Genomic DNA, 22,092 nt, shown 5'->3' with positions numbered 1-22,092 from the left:
CCGCGGCGGCACCAACTGAATGCTGGGTAGACGATCCTCAGCAGGTGGTCACAGTGCCGGTGGCTATTTTTACATGTGAAACACCTGCTGCCGTGTCCGGGATGCTAATATTTACCTTGGGCTTGACGTCAAGGCCATTTACAGAGAGAGCCAGCTGCGGGGCTGAGTTTCTTTGAGAAGGAAGTAAGCACCCCTCACTCACCCTCCCTCCCACTTCAGATAAGGCTCCACTCCATCTCACTGGTGCTGGGCACCTGCTCCTACCTTGTGGCTTGGACACCGGGGGGAGGGGGGTTAATGTTATTTAACCAGCGCTGCGTTGGCCCTCTTGCCTTCCTTCCTGGGAGACTTTTATTCCTTTTAAAAAGAATTCATTTCATTTCTGCTGCTGCTGTTTTTGAAGCTATACAGAGCAAGATATGCAGGAATTCAGCAATGTCCATGTGTACAAGTCTCTGAGTTGCATGGCCACTCCCCCTACCCCTCCTTCCTTTTCTGAGTTGTTCCTCCTCTGTCAACATCATCCCCTGCCTTCTACGCCTCCTATGTACCCCTTAGCGTCTCCGATGTCAATTTGCTCCCCCACAGCTAGATATTTAAAAGAGCATGATGCTCAAGACAGACGTTCTTTACTGAAGAAGCTAAACTATTGTTTGCCTTAAAGGAACCTGAGATAGTTTATTGTGCCAACCTGGCTGATCAACACACGTGGGGTTAATTGAAGGGCAGAGAGATAAATGGCTCAGTGCCTCGTCTTTCGAGCTCTCCGGTCTCTTGCTTGTGATGGTTGGATCAGGGTGTAGCTGCCTTAGTCAGCTCCCTGCTTCAGCTGGCAAGGCTCACTTCCTGCAAGACATCCCTGAGGAGAAGCCACATGGACCTACCCCGATGCAGCCCTGGGTGCTGGAGCAGCCATGTGGAAACCCTGACAGTGCTGAGATGCTTACACATTCACTGACTTGGCTTTCCTCCTGCAGTCGGTGTCATTGCATGTGTTTTGTGAGATGGAGGAGGACTTTGTGGATTGGTGTTGGACATATGGGTTAATGTTGGACTTGTGGGCTTGGGCAGCACTGGGTTGGGATGTTTTCTTGATGTGCACTCACGCTTGATATAAAACTCTCTCTTATACATGGGTGTCTGTTGATTTGCTTCTCTAATGTACCCAGACTAACACAAGCCTTTAGGGCAGTGGTTTTGAACCGCCCTAATGCCGCAATCCTTTAAAACAGTTCCTCATGTTGTGGTGACGCCCCAACCGTCATTTTTTCTTTCTTTTCCTTTTTTCCCTCTCACATCTTTGCACCTCTTTTAATTAAAAAAATGTTTTTATTTTTTTTAAAAATGTTTTATTAGGGGCTCATACAACTCTTATCACAATCCATACATACATCAATTGTGTAAAGCACATCTGTACATTCATTGGCCTCCTGATTTTCAAAGCATTTGCTTTCTACTTAAGCCCTTGGCATCAGGTCCTCTTTTTTTCCCCTCCCTCCCCGCTCCCCTCCATCATGAGCCCTTGATAATTTATAAATTATTTTGTCATATCTTGCCCTGTCCGACGTCTCCCTTCACCCCCTTTCTGTTGTCCATCCCCCAGGGAGGAGGTCACATGTAAATCCTTGTAATTGGTTCCCTCTTTCCAACCCCCTCTCCCTCTACCCTCCCAGTATCACCACTCACACCGCTGGTCCTGAAGGTATCATCCACCCCAGATTCCCTGTGCCTCCAGCTCCTATCTGCACCAGTGTACATCCTCTGGTCTAGCCAGACTTGCAAGGTAGAATTTGGATCATGATAGTGGGGCGGGGGAAGGGGGAGGAAGCATTTAGGACCTAGAGGAAAGCTATATTCTTCATCGGTGCTACATCATACCCTTACTGACTTATCTCCTCCCCTAGCCCCCTGTGCAAGGGGCTCGCCAGTGGCCGACAAATGGGCTTTGGATCTACATTCTGCACTTCCCCCTTCATTCACTATGGTAAAAATTTTTTGTTCTGATGATGCCTTATACCTGATCCCTTCAACACCTCATGATGGCACAGGCTGGTATGCTTCTTCCTTGTGGGCTTTGTTGCTTCTGAGCTAGATGTCCACTTGTTTACCTTCAAGCCTTTAAGACCCCAGACACTATTCCTTTTGATAGTCGGGCACCATCAGCTTCCTTCGCCACATTTGCTTATGCACCCATTTGTCCTCAGCGATCGTATCATGGAGGTGTGCACCCAATTTCTATTCTATTTTTTTAAAATAAGTTTATTGGTGGCTCGTACAACTCTCATCACAATTCATACATCTATCCATTATGTCAAGCACATTTATTTGTACATTGGTTGCCCTCATCATTCTCAAAACATTTTCTTTCTACTTGAGCCCTTGGTATCACCTCCTAATTTCCCCCCTCACTCCTCCACCCTTCCTCCTTCATGAACTCTTGATAATTTATAAATTATCATTAGTTTGTCATGTCTTACACTGTCCGATGTTTTCCTTCACCCTCTTTTCTGTTGTCTGTCCCCCAGGGAGGGGCTTATATGTAGATCCTTGTGATCAGTTCCCCCTTTCTACCCTACCTTCCCCTTACCCTTCTGGTATCATTACTCTCATTATTGGTCTTGAGGGGTTGATCTATCCTGGATTCCCTGTGTTTCCAATTCCTATCTGTATAAGATCTGTTCCTATTTGTATCTTTTGATAGCTGGACACCATCAGCTTTCTTCACCACATTTGCTTATGCCCCTGCTTTGTCTTCAGTGATCATGTCGGAAAGGGGAGCATCATGGAATGCCTGTTTAATAGAACAAAGTGTTCTTGCATTGAGGGTATACTTAAGTAGAGGCCCAATGTCCATCTGCTACTTATAAAATTGTTTTTATTGCTACTTCATAACTGTAATTTTGCTACTTTTATGAACTGGGCAACCCCTGTGAAAGGGTTGTTTGACCTCCAAAGGGGTTATGACCCACATGTTGAGAACCACTGCTTTAGGGGATAGAATCAAAGTTTAAAGATGATTTTAAGGAAATAGTTTCCTACGTTCATCCAGTCTCAGTGGCTCCAGAAAATCGATTCCATAAACATTTGAAATTCTTTTCTAAATTGTCCTCCTTTGGGTCACTTCATCTATACATTTTTTGCCATTCAATAATGGTACCAAGGCTATTAGCCCTCTATTCTATTTTCTCCTATTTGTTACTCTCCTTCTCCTTAGTTAATTCCTCTCTACTTCTGAGATTTTACCCAACAAATGAAAACCAGATGGACCATGCAAACAGTAAAGGTTAGACAGTGAGCAGATGAGTAGTTGCCAGAGACTGAGGTAGAGGAGAGGAGAGTAGGGACAGACTGCGTCGAGGACATACAGGTTCCCCTTTGGGGAATGGTGAAAACATTTTGTAACTACACAGAAGTGATGGTTGCAAAGTGTTGTAAATGTACTAAATGTCACTGAATTGTACGCTTTGAAAAAATTGGCTTTATGTTACCTGAATTTCACCTCAATGAAAAAACTCGGGGGGAACTGATTACAAGGATCCACATGTGACCTCTTCCCTGGGAGAGGGACAGCAGAGAAGGGGGGAAGGGAGACTCCGGATAGGGCAAGATATGACAAAATAACGAGGTATAAATTACCAAGGGCACATGAGGGAGGGGGGAAAGGGGAGGGAGGGAAAAAAAAAAGAGGACCTGATGCAAGGGGCTTAAGTGGAGAGCAAATGCTTTGAGAATGATTGGGGCAGGGAATGTATGGATGTGCTTTATACAATTGATGTATGTATATGTATGGATGGTGATAAGAGTTGTATGGGTCCCTAATAAAATGTAAAAAAAGAAAAGAGGAGAAAAAAATGATTAGGGCAGGGACTGTACAGATGTGCTTTATACAATTGATGTATGTATATGTATGAACTGTGATAAGAATTGTATGAGCCCCTAATAAATTGTTAAAATTAAAAAAAAAAAAGAAAAAACTCAATACTCATTACATTAAGTGAAAGAAGGAGAAGCAATCTGTATGGGTCTATTCATAGGGGGAACAAGAACAGACCAAACAAATTCCAAACTCACTGCCATGGAGTCAATGCCACCCACAGTGATCCTATAGGACACGGGTCCCCTCGTCTTTCTCCTGAAGACTAACCAGGGGTTTGAACCATTGACCTCCTGGGCTCCTGGCCAAGGAAACCAGAAGAGTGGTTGATGTCGTTATCCTGTGTGCTGCAAAGCTGGTGTGTTCATGCAGTTCCCCTCTTGTAACCCTACCCTGTGTGATGCTAACCAAGCAGGATGCGTCTTGTCCCTTGTATCAATCTCTTTTGTGAAATAAAAGGGATTAAACCAATTAGCAGAGATGAGAGGGACCTACCACCACAAGGAAAGAAAAATCAGAAGCAGGACCCTGGTTCCCTGTGCTGAGAACCTCCAGACACAGACGGCTGATATCAAGGCACATGGCGATCTCCAAGGGACGCTAAGTCCACAGATGCTGAGAGGAGACCAACCTTCCCCCAGAGCCAACACACACACACACACACACACACACCACCTTCCCCTGGCCAACACACACACACACACCACCTTCCCCTGGCCAACACACACACACACACACACACCACCTTCCCCTGGCCAACACACACACACACACACACCACCTTCCCCTGGCCAACACACACACACACACACACACACACACACACACACACACCACCTTCCCCTGGCCAACACACACACACACACACACACACCACCTTCCCCTGGCCAACACACACACACACACACACACCACCTTCCCCTGGCCAACACACACACACACACACACACACACCCCACCTTCCCCTGGCCAACACACACACACACACACACACACACCACCTTCCCCTGGAGCTAGCACTCTTTTAAAAAAATTATTTTGTTTAATACTAAACCTATAAATATATGCACATAGATCTATTTCCCCATTCTCATATATAAATATATTTGCATATGTACATATATTAATCTAGACCTCTATAAATGCCCTTTGCCTCCCAGCATTTTCCTCTATTTTCCTTGACTTTCCTCCGGTCCCACTATCATGCTCAGTCCCCACCAGGGTTTTAGCAATTCCTCTTTGTTACATTACCCTTGATCATGCCCTACCAGGCCTCCTACATCCTCCTCACCACCAATTTGGATCACGTGTTGTCCCCGTGTCCCTGGGTTTGTTAACACCACTACCTTGGCCCCCACCTCCCCCTATCCCATGTCCCCCCAGAACTGGGTCCTGTTGTTTTCTCTTCCAGATTGTTCATCCTGCCTGTCTTATTTAGACAGACCCATGGAGATAATAACATGCACAAAAAGAAGACAGAGCACAACCAAGCAACAATATACAACAAAACAACAACAAACAAAACAAGAAAGAAAAGCTTGTAGTTAGTTCAAGGACTGTTTGTTGGACTTTAGGAGTGTTTTCCAGTCCAGTCTGTTGGGCACCACACCCTGGCCCCAAAGTCCACCTTCAGCATTCCCTGGGGACCTCTCCGCTCCATTCCCTTGCTGTTCTGTTGCACCCCCTTAGTGTTTTGCCTCAGTGTGGCGGGATCCGATAGGGTGCAATTCCCTCACTGTGTCTCGGTGTTGTCCCCTGTAGGGCTATGGGTCAGTGAGGGACATCATGTCTCATAGTAGGGCTGACCATGTGGTCCTCTCTGTGGACTGGCTGCTCTAATTGGGAACATTGTCCTCAAGTCCTGGTGGGTCAGGATGTGCTCCACAGTCTCCTCCTCCCCCTTCATCTGCTCCCATGTGCCCCGATCAGATATGTCCCTCTCCCGGAGCTGCAGATTCAATGCCGTCCGTTGAAATTAATTATTCTGGGGGGAGAGGCAGAGTACCCCTTCCTTTACCCCCACCTCCCACTCTCCCATGTCCCCTGGAACTGTCAGTCCTGTTATTTTCTCCTCCAGATTATTCATCCAGCCTCTCTTATTTAGACAGACCTGCGGAGATAATAAAATGCCGAAAAACAAGACAGAGCAAAACCAAGCAACAACAACAAAAAGCCAGGGACAAAACACCAACAAAAAAAAAAGCCTGTACTTAGTTCAAGGACTGTTTGTTGGCCTGTAGGAGTGTTTTCTGGTCAGTCTGATGGGGTGCCAAGTCCTGGCTCCAAAGTCTATTTTTGGTATTCCCTGGGGCTTCATCGTTCTGTTCCCCTTGCTGTTCTGTTGCGTGCCCTAAGTGTTTTGCCTCCGTGTGGTGGGATCAGATTGGGCGCAATTCCCACACTGTCTCCAGTGTTTTCCTATGTAGGGCTGTGGGTCAGGGAGGGATGCCGTGTCTCATAGTGGGGCCGGGCATATGGTCTTCTCTGTGGATTGGCTGCTCTGAATGGGAATCTCGTCCTCAAGGCTTAGTGGGCCAGGATGTGCTCCACTCTCTCTTCCTCCCCCTTCATTTGCTCCTGTGTGCTCTGATCAGACATGTCCATCTCCCTGAGCAGCAGTTTCAGTGCTCTCCTGTGAACACATTCTTCAGGGGGGAGGGGCAGCTGTCCCCGTAGTTGAGATTGGGGAGCTAGCACTCTTTCTTTGAGCTTCTAGCCTCTTAGCTGTGAGAGAAGTTTTTGTTGGCCAAATCCGTCTTGCGTTATTTCTCTTACAGAAGTACTAAACATCTGGCCATCGACTCCTGGCAAGATGACAGCCCAGAAACCTCAAAGGAGCAGTTCTTCTCTGTAACATGAGGTCCCTGTGTCAAAATCACCTTAACTTTCCTACATAATTTCATCAAAAAGCTGACTGTACTTCTGGCTCAAAGCACCTCTTTTGACACATGACAGCGAGTCTCACCTTCCCTTGAGAAGTGAAACCAAGTGGCAGATGCCTGGATTTGCATCCTGCTTAACCGTTACACTCTTGCATCATCTACAGTATCTGTCGTGGCCACTTGTTCGCTGTGCCATTGTGGAGTAAGTCACTTCACCTCTCAGGGGCAAGACTTCTTCCTGGTATAAAGCGGGGCTGATCATAATCTTGAAAAACAGGACCAAGGGCATTAGCGCGCTGTGTCCACCATGCTGCCCTTTCTTGAACTCCCCGTGATGCACTCTCCCCTGCTTTCCTCAGTCTGGAGTTCTGTATTCCACACCCGGCAGCTGCAGCCCTCCCCTGCCCTGCCTGCCTCCGGGAGCCTAGCCTGGCCAGCAGGCAACGTTACTCTCAGAAGATTGTCTCATGCGTGGAGGCTCCAGCTCCTCACGGGAGTAGCGGTCCCTGGAGCTGACACAATATGGATCCCACAGCAGTCCACTACCTGCAGAGTACTCCATTCTAGACTGCCCTATAGGGTTTCCGTGTCTGTAAGTCCTTCCAGAAACAGACGGACTGCTTATCGTTCTCCCAGCAGAGTGGCTGGCTGGTGGGTTCGAACTGCCCACCTTTTCGTTTAACCGCCTGATGCTTAAGTGTCCTGCGGCACAGAGTGGGACTAAGAAAATGATTACCCTGAGACAAGACAAAGTAAAGTTTCAAGCAACCCCAAGAAGCCTGTCAGGACTGCGGAGTGCGAGAGAGCAGCAGAAGTCGCCAAGGTCTTCCGGAAGCCAGGCTGCCAGCTCACTGGCCAGTCACAAAGAGCATCTGTGGCCATAGCTCGCTGCTCTTGCCCACCCACCCCACGGCCCACAGGGTGTCCAGAAGCATGCACACATGGCATCTTTAAGTGCAGAGCAAATATTACATCCACCCAGGAGTCCCTTGCCTGGCTCTCCATTCCCCGCTCATCCTCCTCAGAAAGCCCCTGGCCCTGTCAGTTCCAGGCTTTCCCAGCCATTGCCCTGATCTGCCACGCGCTCAGAGAATTCTCACTTTCTCTTTGGATTGTCAATCGTTTCTGGACTAATTTCCCCTTGACTCCCCTGAACCCAAGGCGCCCCAGTGGCCGAAGGGGTTACTAGTTGGGCTGCTACTGCAAGGTCAGCAGTTTGAAGCCACTAGGCTTTCCTCAGGAGAAAGGCGAGGCTCTCCGCTCCTGCGAAGGGAAACCTGCAGGAGCGCTTTCACCCTCCGTAGTTGTGCCGTCTCGGAAGCCCAAAGCACCCGTCTGACTGGGAATCAAGTCCACGGCAGTGAGTTTGGTGGTAGTGTTTTTTGGTTTGGTTTTGGTTTTTTAGCCACGTCTTTTCATCTCACTGTAAGAACTCCTGATGACTATATTCCTGGTCTGCGTCTCCCTGTTGCCTGGACCTGGCACTGGTTTATTCCAAGGCTGCCTCTCTTTAAACTGAATTAAGAGCTTGGACTTGGCTCTATTTCCCTAACTTTTCCCAGAGTTTCAAAATTCACAGTTAAGTGCAATATTTATTTTAAAAAGAGATTATACAACATGGTGAATGTAATTAAAGCCAATAAACTGTACATTTAAAAATAGCGGAAATGTAGTAGAGTAACACACACCCAAGATCCTAACGTTTGTAATTTTCCAAAGAAGAATGTTTGCAAGGAGCGGTCATCTATTACAAGCCAGAAAATTAGGAAGGATAAATATCTCAGAATAGAGAAAGTCTGTTAAATTTAGTGTGTAAAGCTTTTGGGGGAAATGTCCTGTTTTGTGCCTATTTTTCTCCTGGTTTTTATGGTTCAGTCAAGTGAAACCAACCATGGTGGAGAACGGCACCTTGTATATCTGCAGGGCCATCTAGTGGCTAGTTGTTGCCATTGCAAGTGCAAGTGAGCGCTACTCTATTCAGCGAAACAAAACTACAACACCCCAACCCACTACCATTGAAAGCATTTGGACCTAGATAGGGCTTTGTCAAACTCAACCCACTGCCATCAAGTCAATGCCCAGGCCATGGCAACTCTGCACATAGAATTTAGAGTCTGTAAATCCTTATGTGGCGAATAGCGTCCCTTTCCCTTGTAGACTGTCTAGTGGGCATGAATCACTTCCCTCGTGGGTCCAGTGCTTACCCCAAAGCACTCTAGTCTATTCATCAGTTCTAAAATGCGATCAGATCTTAGTCTCCCATGAAGATCAACCACTGCTGTTTTGTGATAATTTTGAAATGCCTTTTTCAAACATTTGTCCAACCTTGGATTTACAAAAAGGATTTATTGAACCTTTCAGCCCAGCAAGTGAACCCCATAGTGAAGTTCTACTCTATACACATGGGGTTGCCATGGGAATAGACTCTATGACAAGTGGTTTGGCTTTGTTGGATGAATGGACGTGAAGTGGGGTCTCATTCTAGTTTTGACTTGCATTTCCCTAAAAACTAATAAAGGACCTCAGGATAGCATAAATGGTTTATGCTTGGCTGCTAATTGGGATAGTGCATGACCAGGCTATGTTTTGATCCATTGTACAAAGGGTTCACTATGAGTCAGAACCAACTCTGGCACCTGCAACTCACTGGGAGGTTGGTGGTTCAAATCTACCCGGCAGTGCCGTGGAAGAAGGTTGACTTCTGGAATGCAGGAGCTAGAGGTGATTAGGCAGCCGTGGGTTTGGTTTGAGAATGACTGAAAAAGCTCAACCTTGTTATGGGTTGATTTGTAACCCACCCCAAAGATAGGGCCAAGTCCTAACCCATCTGTGACTGCACCTTTATTTGGAAATGGCCTCTTTGGGGAAGCCATTAGTTTGGTTAACATGAGGTTAACCTGGGGTGCGGTGACTGGCATCCTTGTAAGAGGAGTACTGGAAGAGACGCAAGGACAGAAGGACACAGTGCAGAGAATACGTGCAAAGACACAGAGGGAAGGGGCCATGTGGAGACACTCAAGTGCTGCTACACTTGGGGCCACCAGGAGCTGGACGAGGCGAGGAGCAGATTTTCCCCTGGAGTCCAGCAAGAGAAAGGCCACTGACTAACACTTTAACTTCGGACTCCTAGCCTGCAGAACTGTGAGAGACGACATCTCTGCTGTTGCCAGCCCAGGCCCCCAGCGGTGGCACTTGGTTATGGTGGCCCTAGGAAGTCAACACAGCCATCTTTTCATGTTCTGGTTGGCCATTTATGGGTCTTTTCTTGGAGATGCATCCATTCAAGTCCTCTGCCTATTTTAAAATTTGGTTGTTTGTCTCCTGCAGCTGGAGTTACAAGGGCTCTTCGTGCGAGAGGGCTTCAACAAGTTCCTGGGGAAAATCCATTATTTTTTCCATTCCATTTTCCCACCATCTTTTTAAAAAAATTAATTTAAAAAAATTTTATTAGGGGCTCATACAACTCTTATCACAATCCATGCATATACATACATCAATTGTATAAAGCACATCCGCACATTCTTTGCCCTAATCACTTTCAAAGCATTTGCTCTCCACTTAAGCCCTTTGCATCAGGTCCTCTTTTTTTTCCCCCCTCCCTCGGCACTCCCCCCTCCCTCATGAGCCCTTGATAATCCACAGATTGTTATTTTGTCATATCTTGCCCTATCCGGAGTCTCCCTTCCCCCTCTTCTCTGCCGTCCATCTCCCAGGGAGGAGGACATATGTGGATCCTTTTAATCAGTTCACCCTTTCCAACCCACTCACCCTCTACTCTCCCAGCCTCGCCCCTCACACCCCTGTCCCACCATCTTTTTTAAGCCCCCCGTGTATATTCTAGATAACAGCCTCTTATCAAGAAGCCCCAGTGGCACTGTTGATTAAGCATCGGGCTGTACACTGGCCTGCAGTTCAAGGGCACCAAAGGCAAGGCATCCTGCTCTGGGAAGCCCTCAGCCTTGCAGACCCTGTGGAGTAGTTCTACTGTGCCTCGTAGGGTTGCTCTTGGCATCGACTCAGTAGAAATGGCTGCTGTTGTTGTTTTAGATCCTCAGTGGGTGTACGGTATAAGATTTGCAGACATTTGCTCCCATTCTGTGGGGAGACCACCCAGCTTTAAACACGACCCTTTCACACACTCGTGCATACAAATCTAAAGGAGGAATGGCCCTATGAAAAGGCGTTTGCTAGTGTGGATCAAGCAAGCAACGTCTGTGAAAAACGCAAAGGGGTTTCACTCCCTACTCATCAGGAGGGCCAACAAGACACAGACGGACATACACAGTGTAGGAACCACTGCGACCCCTTGACATGAGGAGCCTTCCAGGAGTTCATGGAAAAATGGTGGAAGGGGAGCTGAGGCAAGATGGCCAGCAGACGACAGCGTGGGGAGATCTCTACAGCACCCCCAGAGCAGGTCCACGAGGAGGGGTAGCCTGCACTTCCTGCCGAGGGAACAATGGAATGACCAGTAATGGATTTTCCCCCGTATGACCTTTCCAAAGTCCCTCCTATATTGATACAAACACATTGAAAAAAAAGTATTTGCTAGTACCCTGTTTCCCCAAAAATAAGACAGTGTCTTATATTAATTTTTGCTCCCAAAGATGCGCTAGGTCTTATTTTTAGGGGATATCTTATTTTTCATGAAGAAGAATACGGTACACATTCATTGTTTATTGTTTTATTTAGAGACCTCGCACTTCCTGTCTGCTCCGGCTGCGCTGTGGCCAACAGCGAGCTGTGCGGCTGCGCCTGCCACTAAGGTCCAGAGTTACAATAGCTTTGGGGGCCTTATTTTTTGGGGATGCCTTATATTTCAATGAGAGGCAAAGCTGTAAGTAGGCCTTATTTTGGGGGGATGTCTTACTTTCAGGGAAACAGGGTAGTTATTACGGGAAGAGTACTATCCCCGCCCTAGTCTGCATGCCAGAGTTTCAAACATCCACAGAGAAATGGAAGGAAAAGATAATGACATTTCCTTCTCATGAATATTTTGAAGTCCCCTCCTAGATAGATGATGGAGCCCTGGTGGTGCTGTCAGGTAAGCGTTTGGACTGTTAACGGCAAGGTTGGCGGTTCAAACCCACCAGCCACTCCATGGGAGAAACACGAGACTCTCTGTATCTGTACAGATTTACGGCCTTAGAAAGCCCATATTTGATTGCTATGATTTGGATTTGACTCAATAGGTTTTGGGTTGTTCTTTTTGTTTTCATCATAGATGATAGATAGATAGATAGATAGATAGATAGATAGATAGATAGATAGATAGATAGATAGATAGATGATAGCTGTCACTGAACTGACACCAACTCATGGTGACCTGATGTCCAAGAGGCCTGGTCCTGTGCCACCCTTATGATCATCAGCATGACTCTCTCTCGCCAGTCTCTTCACTGCCCTTACTGGCCGCTCCTTGACCAAACATGATGGATGTCTTCATCTAGCAAATGGGTCCCTGTTGGAGAGAAATCCAAAGCCAGAGTCAGAAAAGGTGCTCTTTTGACCCACAAGGTATCTGCTGGCTAATCTGAGGGTGTTCCCTCCTACTGTTTAGTCTGAAAGCCCCACTGCCTCCAACAGAAACCTTGCCGGTGTTGGAAGCGCAGGTGGCACTCGGTGGATGCTGCTTTCTGTGGGTGCTGGTGAGTCACACTGACCCTGTGTAACCGAGTCCACGCGCCTCATGGAATCCTCAAGGAACCAGATCCCCAGACCTGTCTCCCATGGATCTCTGAGTGGGTTCAGACCACCCACCCTTCCGTCAGCAGCCGAGCGCTTAGCCGTCCTGCCACCAGGGTTCCACTACATCACCTTCAGCATCCGGGCAACTTGCCAGCTACTACCATCCAACAAGCTGGCAGTGGGGTGGGGCGGAGGGGTCACCATCCTCCCCATTTATTCATTCTCTGCATACCCATTACATAACCTGGGCTTTCTGCTTCGAGTGATTTGCATTGTTCTGAGAGTCAAGAATTCCCCCAGGCACTTTAGCTGAGTGTTTCACAGCCTGTAGCATGCTGAATCACTTTCCCTACCCCCACCCCCACCCAAATGCCTGTACTCAAATGTGTTTAGAGTCACCTTGAATGATTCTTTTAAGAATCATGTCTTATAAGAAAATGGTTTCATGGACTATCACACTATGGGAAGCATGCTGGATAGGGAGTTGAGATTTAGGGCGTGGTTCTTGGCCTGACTTTATCATTGAATTGCCCTATGTCTGGTGGGTTCACTTTCCCTCCATGGACCCATGTTTTCTGATCTCTTTAGGAGGCCAGGTGACTGACTCTGGGTTAAGCATTGGGCTGCTAGCCTCAAGGTTTACAGTTCAAACCCATGAGCAGCTCCATGGAAGGAAGATGAGGCTGTTTGCTCCTGTAAAATGTTACATTTTTGGAGACGCTACACAGAAAAGATCTCTTTGAATCAAAATTGACTTGATGGTAGTGGATATAGTTCTTTGAAGCCGGAAATAGCACTTTTCTGGCGTGTTGTTCTTGTTCCTTACACTAGGGGGCAATGCAATCAGACGATTGGAAGAGCTAAGCACTCTTTAGAAAGCCTAAAGCCATAAAACCAAGCTATCTAGCAGCTTCATTAGAAACAGATTCCCATCAAAGGTAGTGACATCTGGGATCTGTCACTTTTGCACCTGTCGTGAATCTTGAATGTGGTGGTGGGGTACTCAAAACAAGCTAACAAACAAACTCAATGCCATTCGGTCAATTCAGTAAGCCTTAGTAAGCCTATAGAGCAGAGTACAGATACCCCTGTGGGTATCTGAGATGGAGTAGACAGCTTTTTTTGCCGGAGTACACAGCCTGAATAGACAGCCTCGGCTTTCTCCCATGGAGCAGCTGATGGTTTTGAACTGTTGAGCTTGAAGTGAGCAGTTCAAGATGAAAGCCACTACGCCACCAGGGCTCCTGGAGAGGTGGTCTCCAAGTAAAAACTGCCTACGAGTGACAAATGGACACCCCGAGGGAGGGAAATCGGGGAGCAGCCTAAGATTCTGTTTAGAAGAGAAAGTACTACTACCTGCTACAAGGGCCCGCTGAGAACAGATCCGGCGAAGTCAGGGACAGGGCGGAAAAGCGCTCAGTGGTAGGAGACCAGCACGCAAGTCCCAGCTTGTCTCCTGACTTGTGTCATTTGGACAAGTCATTTCCCTACAGAGGCAAGAGGCCAAGAGACGTGGCTGCTGGCCGAGGAGAGGTGTTGCTGGAGACCCAGTTTCCTTAATGTTTTCTGGTCCTGGCTTGTGATGACCTGCTAACTTCTCTAGTGAATCCCCTTTTAATCACAAGTATTGCCTGTGAGTTCTGCCTGGTCATTGCAAGGGTTACCGAACCCAACATAGACGTCAAATGCGATACGAGGAACAGTTAATGTCCGAACAGGTACTGAAGGATGGAGGTTGGAGGTATGTCTGGCATCGACCTCGTGTCACTAGGGAAGGCAGAGGCGGTCAGATGTGACTCCGGAGTCATTTTTCTCACGAGGCCTTAGCATGACAAACCTAGTTTGGTACCCAACCAATGCAATTCATCAAGACTACCACCCATGGTGGCTTCCATGTTACGATGCTCTTGACCAAGTTTCAACTCAACTTCCAGGCTAAGAAAGATAGGGAGAAAGGCCGGGTGAGCTGTTTTCCAAATACAGCCAGTGAAAATCCCACCAATCACAATTGTCCAATCAGCCACTAATTATGGGGACGGTACAGGAACAGGCAGTGTTTAGTTCTGTTGTACTTGGGACCCCATGAGTTGGTGGCCAATTCAGTGGCAGCAAAGTACAGCAGCAGCAGCAGCAGCATCTCCATCGTGTGACGGGTCTGCCAGCCGCTTAAACACAGCCGCTCTCCAGAATTAATAGCAAAGTTAAAACCAGACAAAACAAAAACAGAAAATGACAAATCTGGCGAGGGTATAGAGAGACCGGGTCCCTTGGACATCGCGGATAGGACTGTGAGGTGGGGCAACGACTCGGGAAAGCGGTCTGGTGCTTACTCAAACAGGGGTGTGTGTGGAAATACCCATTGACCCAGCCACCCTGCTGTTTGGTGTGTATCCTGGAGGCTGCAACAGAAAGCGAGAGAAATGCATACCCGTGCTCATCCCAATACTGAAAGATGGACGCAACCTCAGTGCCCAACAAGAGACGAATGGATGAGCACACTCTGGGGCACCCCCCCCCCCCCGCCCCATGGCATAACAATGCAGTGTGAGATGTGTCATGACCCGGAGGACACTCTGCTGAGTGAAATCAGTTCATCACCAAGGACAAATATTGTGTAAGGCCACGATCGTCGAAAGTCAAGCAGAAGTTATCATAGGAAAAGAGGTATTTTTTGATGGGTGCCAGGGGCCGGAGGGGATAAGAATGGAAGCCGCGGGCCAGAGGGCTGGGACTGCAGCTGTTGAGTAGGTGGTGACTCACGGTGACCCCAGGCCCAACACTGTGTGCAGCCCCGCCCGGTTGGTCCTGCGTCCTCCTCGTAACTGCTACGGGTGAGCCCATATGGCAGCCACTGTGTCTCTCCAGCTCGTTGAGTGTCTTCCTCTTCTTGACTGCCCCTCTTCTGGACCAAGCATGATGCCCTTTTCAAGGACTGCTCTCTCCTGACAGCATATCCAAGTACACGAGGTGACATCTCACCATCCCTGTTTCTAAGCAGCACTCTGGCTGTGCTTCTTGAAAGACACCTTTGTTTGTTCTCTTGGCAGTCCATGGGACTTTCTTTTTAAAAATCATATTGGGGGCTCTTACAGTTCTTCTTTTTAAAAAATCATTTTATTGGGGGCTCATACAACTCTTACCACCATCCATCCATCCACCCATCCATCCATCCACCCATCCATCCATCCATCCATCCATCCATCCATCCATCCATCCATCCATTGTGTCAACACATTTGTACCACTAGAGAGATCCACACACCACAGAATCGTCGACTGTCTGAGATCCAAAGGACAGCCTTCACCTGAAGACAAAGTTTGGAGGGTTAGGGCAGACGGATGGGTGGAGACAGGAAACCAGGGAAGAAGGGGGATAAGTGATGTTCTGTGAAGGGGATGGCAATGATGGAACAAAAAGTGTCTGCTCTGTAAACCTTCACTCAATTCACAATACAAACTCAAAATAAAAATCGGTCCTATAAATATGTTCACATTAAGAGGATTCCTGAATGAGCAGTCAGAAGACCTGCTTCACTCTATAAGCCACGTAGCTTAAACAAGCTACTAAATTTCTTCAAGCAAAAAAATTTTTTTTCATTAAACCTCAGTCTCTTCACCTATGAAATAGGGATACTTACACATCCTACATATTCAGGTTGTGAGAATCTCATGAGATCAACCCTCTGACAGTACCTTGAAAGGTCAGTATCCTACACAACTCCAAAGAAACTGGAGACAGATTATTTTTAGGGACCCTCTGGGGACATACTTACCATCTTTTGTTTAACATCTTTTTATGAGTGATTTAGGTGGATGTTAGGACAGAGTTATCACTTTGAACTCAGTTAAGGAACTCTACATTTCTTAACTTTATACATTGCTGATAAAAATGTAAATTAGGACAATTTCCAGAAGCCTTTTTGGTCAATAGGAATGAGGGGCTTTAAAAATAATGTATGCCAGCCATGGCACTATGAAAATATCAATACTACACAAAGAAATGTATAAATATAATGCAATTCTGATCCAAATTCAAATAGTGTTCGTTAATAAAATGGAAAAATAATCTCTAACATGGCATGAAAAGGAAAGGAGGCTCAGGTAGCCAAAGTATTATTGGAGATAAAGAAGAAAGGAAAGCTCACACTTCCTGATCTCAGAGCCTACTACGCAGCCACGGTTCTCAAAATAGCCTAGTGCTGGGACAGTGACAGACACAGGGACCAATGGCATAGAATTGAGAACCCAGAAATAAATCTATCCAGCTATGAACAGCTGATCTTGGACAGAAGGCTGAAATCGGATAAATAGGGAATAATCTCTTAGTAAACAGTGCTGGCAAAATTGGATATCCATTTACAGAACAATGAAACAGGATCCGTACCTCACACCATACACATAAGTGAACTTCAAATGGATCAAAGGCCTAAGTGTGAAGCCTAAAACAACACAGTTCATTGAAGAAAACATAGGGATAAACCCGGAGACTCTACTTTTGACATAAAGACTAGCAACATACGAGTGCACAGTAAGGAGCCCTGGCGGTGCTGTTGGGTGAGCATTGGACTGTGAACCACAAAGCTGGTGGTTCAAACCACCAACTACTCTAAGTGAAAAAAGATGAGGCTGTCTGCCCTTGTAAAGTCTCAGGAACTCTTAAGACTGCTAAAAACTATAGAAAGCTTCAGCACCTTAACAACAAAAAGACAACCCAATTAAAAAATGGGCAAGAAGTTGAACAGACACTTCCCCAAAGAAGATATTCAGGCAGCCAGCAAACATGAAGAGATGCTTGTGGCCATTAGCCACTGCAGTTGTTAGGAGCCATCAAGTCAGTTCCGACCCAGAGTGACCTTATGCACAATAGAATGAAACACTTTCTGATCCCACCCCATCTTCACAATTGTTCTATACCTGAGCCCATTGTTGCAGCCACTGTGTCAATCCACCTCATAAAGGGTCTTCCTCTTTTTCACTGTTCCCCCCCTTTATCAAGCATGATATCCTTCTGGTTTCTTCTTCTGTGACTGGTCTTTTCTGACATGTCCTAAGTATGTAAGATGAAGTCTCGCCATCCTTGCCTTTAAGGAGCACTCTGGCCGTACTTCTTCCAAGACAGATCAGTTTGCCCTATTAGTCGTCCATGAAATTCTTTGCCAGCACCACAATGCAAGTATGTTAATTTCTTTGCCAGCACCACAACACAAGTACATTAATTCTAGCCACTAAAGAAACGCAAACTTAGCCACTAAAGAAATGCAAATAAAATTAAAAGACAATGAAATAGCATCTCATTTCAGCAATAATGATACTGATTCCGACACCAAAAAAAGGAAAACCAAGTGCTAGTGAGTTGTGGGGAGATTAGAACAATTATACACTGCTGGTGGGATTGTAAAATGGTCCAATCACTATGGAAAATGGCCTGATATCTTCTTAAATATCTAGAAAAACCATATGATCCAGCAATTCCATTCCTAGATATATGTCCTTGAAAGATAAAGGCTGTAACATAAATAAGTGTATGTATATTTGTGTTTATTACAACCTTACTTAGAGCAGCAAAGAGATGGAAATAACCAAAGTGTCCATCAATGGATGAATGGATAAACAAATGGCCGAAACACACATAGATACATGCACTAGAATACGCCACAGTGATAAAAAGTGATGGTGAATCTGCCCAGCTTCTCATAACCTTGATGGATCTGAAGACTGTGATGCTGAATGGAATACTGCATATACTAGAGTATAAGCCAACCCGAATATCAGCCAAGGCACCTAATTTTATCACAAAAACTGCATTAAAAATATGCTGGACACTGAAGCTACAGCTCAGGGAGAGGGACATGTCTGATCAGAGCACACAGGAGCAAATGAAGGGGGAAGAAGAGAGAGTGGAGCACATCCTGGCCCACCAAACCTTGAGGACAATATCCCTGCTCAGAGAAGCCAATGCACAGAGAGGACCATATGGCCGGCCCCACTAGAGACGTGATGTGCTTCGCTAATCCATAGCCCTGCAGGGGACCACACTGGAGACACAATATGGGAATTGTGCCCAATTTGACCCCACCACACCGAGGCAAAACACTAAGGGAATGCAACAGAACAGCAAGGGGAGCAGAGCAAGTCCCAAGGGAATACCAAAAAGAGACTTTGGGACCAGGGCTTGGTGCCCCATAAAATTCCACCAGAAAACACTCCTAAAGGTCAACAAACACACCTCAAACTATTTACAGGCTTTTCTCTTTTTTGTCATTGGTTTGTTGTTGTTTTCTTTTGTTGCTTTGTTTTCCTCTGTCTTGTTTTTGTGCATATTATTATCTCTGCAGGTCTATCTAGATAAGATAGGTGGGATAACAATCTGGAGGAGAAAACAATGGGACCAACGCTTCTGGGGTGACATGGGGAAGGGGGAGGCAGGGGAAAGGAAATGGGTGTTAACAAACCAAGGAACAAGGGAACAACAGTGATCCAAAATCGATGGCGAGGAGGGTGTAGGAGGCCTGGTAGGGCTTGATCACGGGCAATGTACTTGAGAGGAATTACTGAAACCCAAATGAAGACTGAGCATGATAGTGGACAAGAGGAAAGTAAAAGGAAATAGAGGAAAGAACTAGGAGGCAAAGGGCATTTATAGAGGTATAAATACAGACATGTACATATGTAAATATATTTATATATAATGATGGGGAACTAGATCTATGTGCATATAGTTATAGGTTTAGTACTAAGATAGTAGATGGACTTTAGGCCTCTACTCAAGTACTCCTTCAATGTAAGAACACTTTGTTCTATTAAACTGGCATTCCATGATGTTCACCTTCCTGACACGATGAAGACAAAGTGGGTGCATAAGCAAATGTGGTGAAGAAAGCTGATGGTGCCCACCTATCAGTGTCTGGGGTCTTAAAGTCTTGAAGATAAACAAGTGGGCATCTAGCTGAGAAGCAACAAAGCCCACATGGAAGAAGCACACCAGCCTGCGTGTCATGAGGTGTCAAAGGGATCAGGTATCAGGCATCAAAAAACAAAAAAACATATCATTGTGAATGAAGGAGAGTGTAGAGTGGAGACCTAAAGCCCACCTGTAAGCAACTGGACCTCCCCTTACAGAAAGGTCACTGGGAAGAGACGAGCCAGTCAGGGTGCAGGGTAGCAATGATGAAACACAACTTTCCTCTGGTTCTTTAATGCTTCCTCCCTTTCCCCCTCTACTATTCACGATCCCAATTCTACCTTACATATCTGGCTAGACCTGAGCATGTACACTGGTACAGATAAGAGCTGGAAACAGGGAATCTGCAACAGATAAACCCCTCACAGCCAATAAAGTGAGTAGTAATACTGGGAGGGTAGAAAAGGGGACTTGATTATAAGGATCTACATATAACCCCTCCCTGGGGGACGGACAACAGAAAAGTGGGTGAAGGGAGACGTCAGACAGTGTAAGATATGACAAAATAATAATAATTTATAAATTATCAAGAGTTCGTGAGGGAGGCAGCAGGGAGGGAGAGGAAAAAATGAGGGGGTGATACCAAGGGCTCAAGTAGAAAGAAAATGTCTTGAGAGTGATGATGGCAACAAATGTACAAATGTGCTTGACACCATGGATGGATGGATGGATTGTGATAAGAGTTGTATGAGTTCCCAATAAAATGGTTTTAAAAAGGGGAAAAATGTGCTGGATGAACTCGGTTTATATAAGAGTATATACGGTATGTCTGTCACCAAAGGACTAAGACTGCGTGAGACACTATTACAAACAGTTACGTCCGGGTAACACAGAAAGACACGTTTCTTTGATAGTTCCCAGACTTGGGAGGGCACAGGAGGGAAAATCACTGCGTAGCTAGCAGACGTGGGTTCAATCTGGTGACGGGAAAGCAGTACACGATACTGGGAAGTGTGCACAATGGGACCAAGGCCACGGAAGACACACAGAGGTCTGCGAGAATGAAGAGCAATTCCGGCACGTTCTTCCTACCGCTTATGGAATCCCACAGCACCAGCAACACCAAACAGCGCTTGGTGAGTGGATATAAAGACAGATATGGACGTTAAGTAGATGTGAGGGGAAGACATTGGGGGAATGGCGAGAAGTAAGGAAGACAGAAGTGCATATAAGGGGTACTCCCCCAAAACGCATTTTTCAAATATATATATATATATATATATATATATATATATATATATATATATATATATATATATATTACAAAACAATCTTATCACCTTCAAAGTTCTCTCCATTACACTTAATACATTTGTCAAATCTGTGATTCCATTCTTGGAAACATTTTTCAAACACATGTTTGGATGGCTGACAGCACCTTCCTCATTTTTTTTCTTTCACCTATTCTACGTGGTCAAATCACTGGCCTTTCATGTCCCTCTTCATTCGAAGAACCAAAAAGAAGTCACACGGAGCAAGATTAGGTGAGTAAGGTGCATGTAGCAGGAGAGGCATGCTGTTTTTTGCCAAAAACTGGAGCACTGAGTTGGCTGAGTGAACAGGTGCTTTGCCGTGGTGGCAAAATCAGGGTGCCACAGATCAAGTCTTTTTTAGTCAGACACTGTTATGCAGTCTTTTCAGAATCTCTAAATAGAAAGCTTAATTAACAGTCTGACCTGGTGAAACTAACTCCAAATGCACTAGTAGTCCACATTTTTGTCCATTCGGGAAGCTGACAGGCATCCAGAATGAGGTTTGTCATTAGTCAACATTTCACCTCTTTTGAAACGAGAAAACCAGTCATACACTTGAGGTTTTCCCACAGTGCTGTAAGCTGTGTTCAACATCACAAGAGTTTCTGTGGCATTTTTCCAGAGCAGGGAACAAAATTTCACAGTGGCTTGCTGTTCTCTTATATCGACCATCACCAAAAAACAATGAGGTTTGAGTGAAACTCTTTTTATAAAAAAAATTTACTATCAAAAATGTTTTTACTGTGACCAGAGAGAACCTTCCCAGGTGACGCCACTGGGTGCACTAACTCAGAGAGAGTTGCTTGATGCTCGCCTAGTGGGAAAAATGCAGACTATGAAAGCCCTGCCTAGTGGAGCTTTTTCCATCTTTTTTGGGTACCCCTCCTATGATTGTGTGTGAGCGCACACACACACACACAGAGTGAAACATGTGGGAGTTACCACATGCATAGGGAGGCCTGGCGGTGGCTATTTCTGCACCCAGATGAGAGACCATCATAAAGCTCCTGGGAAAGCAGAATGACATGAAGTTTTTACCTGAGCTCTTTGAAGCCCACGCAGACTTGTGTTAATGTACATCTGTATGCACAATGGAGCACAATGGGGACACAGTTATGGAAACTGCTTCGACATAACAGAATATCTACAGGGCCTGAAGATGAAAGACTATACCCTTGGGGGTACATCTAGGTCAACTGGCAAAATAACATTCATTTTGTGTGTGTGTATCTTTTTTTTAAATCCTTTTATTAGGGGCTCAAACAACTCTTATCACAATCCATACATACATCAATTGTATGAAACACATTTGGACATTCATTACCCTCATCATTCTCAAAACATTTGCTCTCCACCTAAGCCCCTGGCATCAACTCCTCATCCCCCCTCCATTTATCATATCTTACACTGTCCGACGGCTCCCTTAATAACATTC

Source organism: Tenrec ecaudatus, chromosome 16 (genome assembly GCF_050624435.1).
Source record: "Tenrec ecaudatus isolate mTenEca1 chromosome 16, mTenEca1.hap1, whole genome shotgun sequence".
NCBI classification, from domain to species: domain Eukaryota; kingdom Metazoa; phylum Chordata; class Mammalia; order Afrosoricida; family Tenrecidae; genus Tenrec; species Tenrec ecaudatus.
This window is presented reverse-complemented; position numbering follows the sequence as displayed.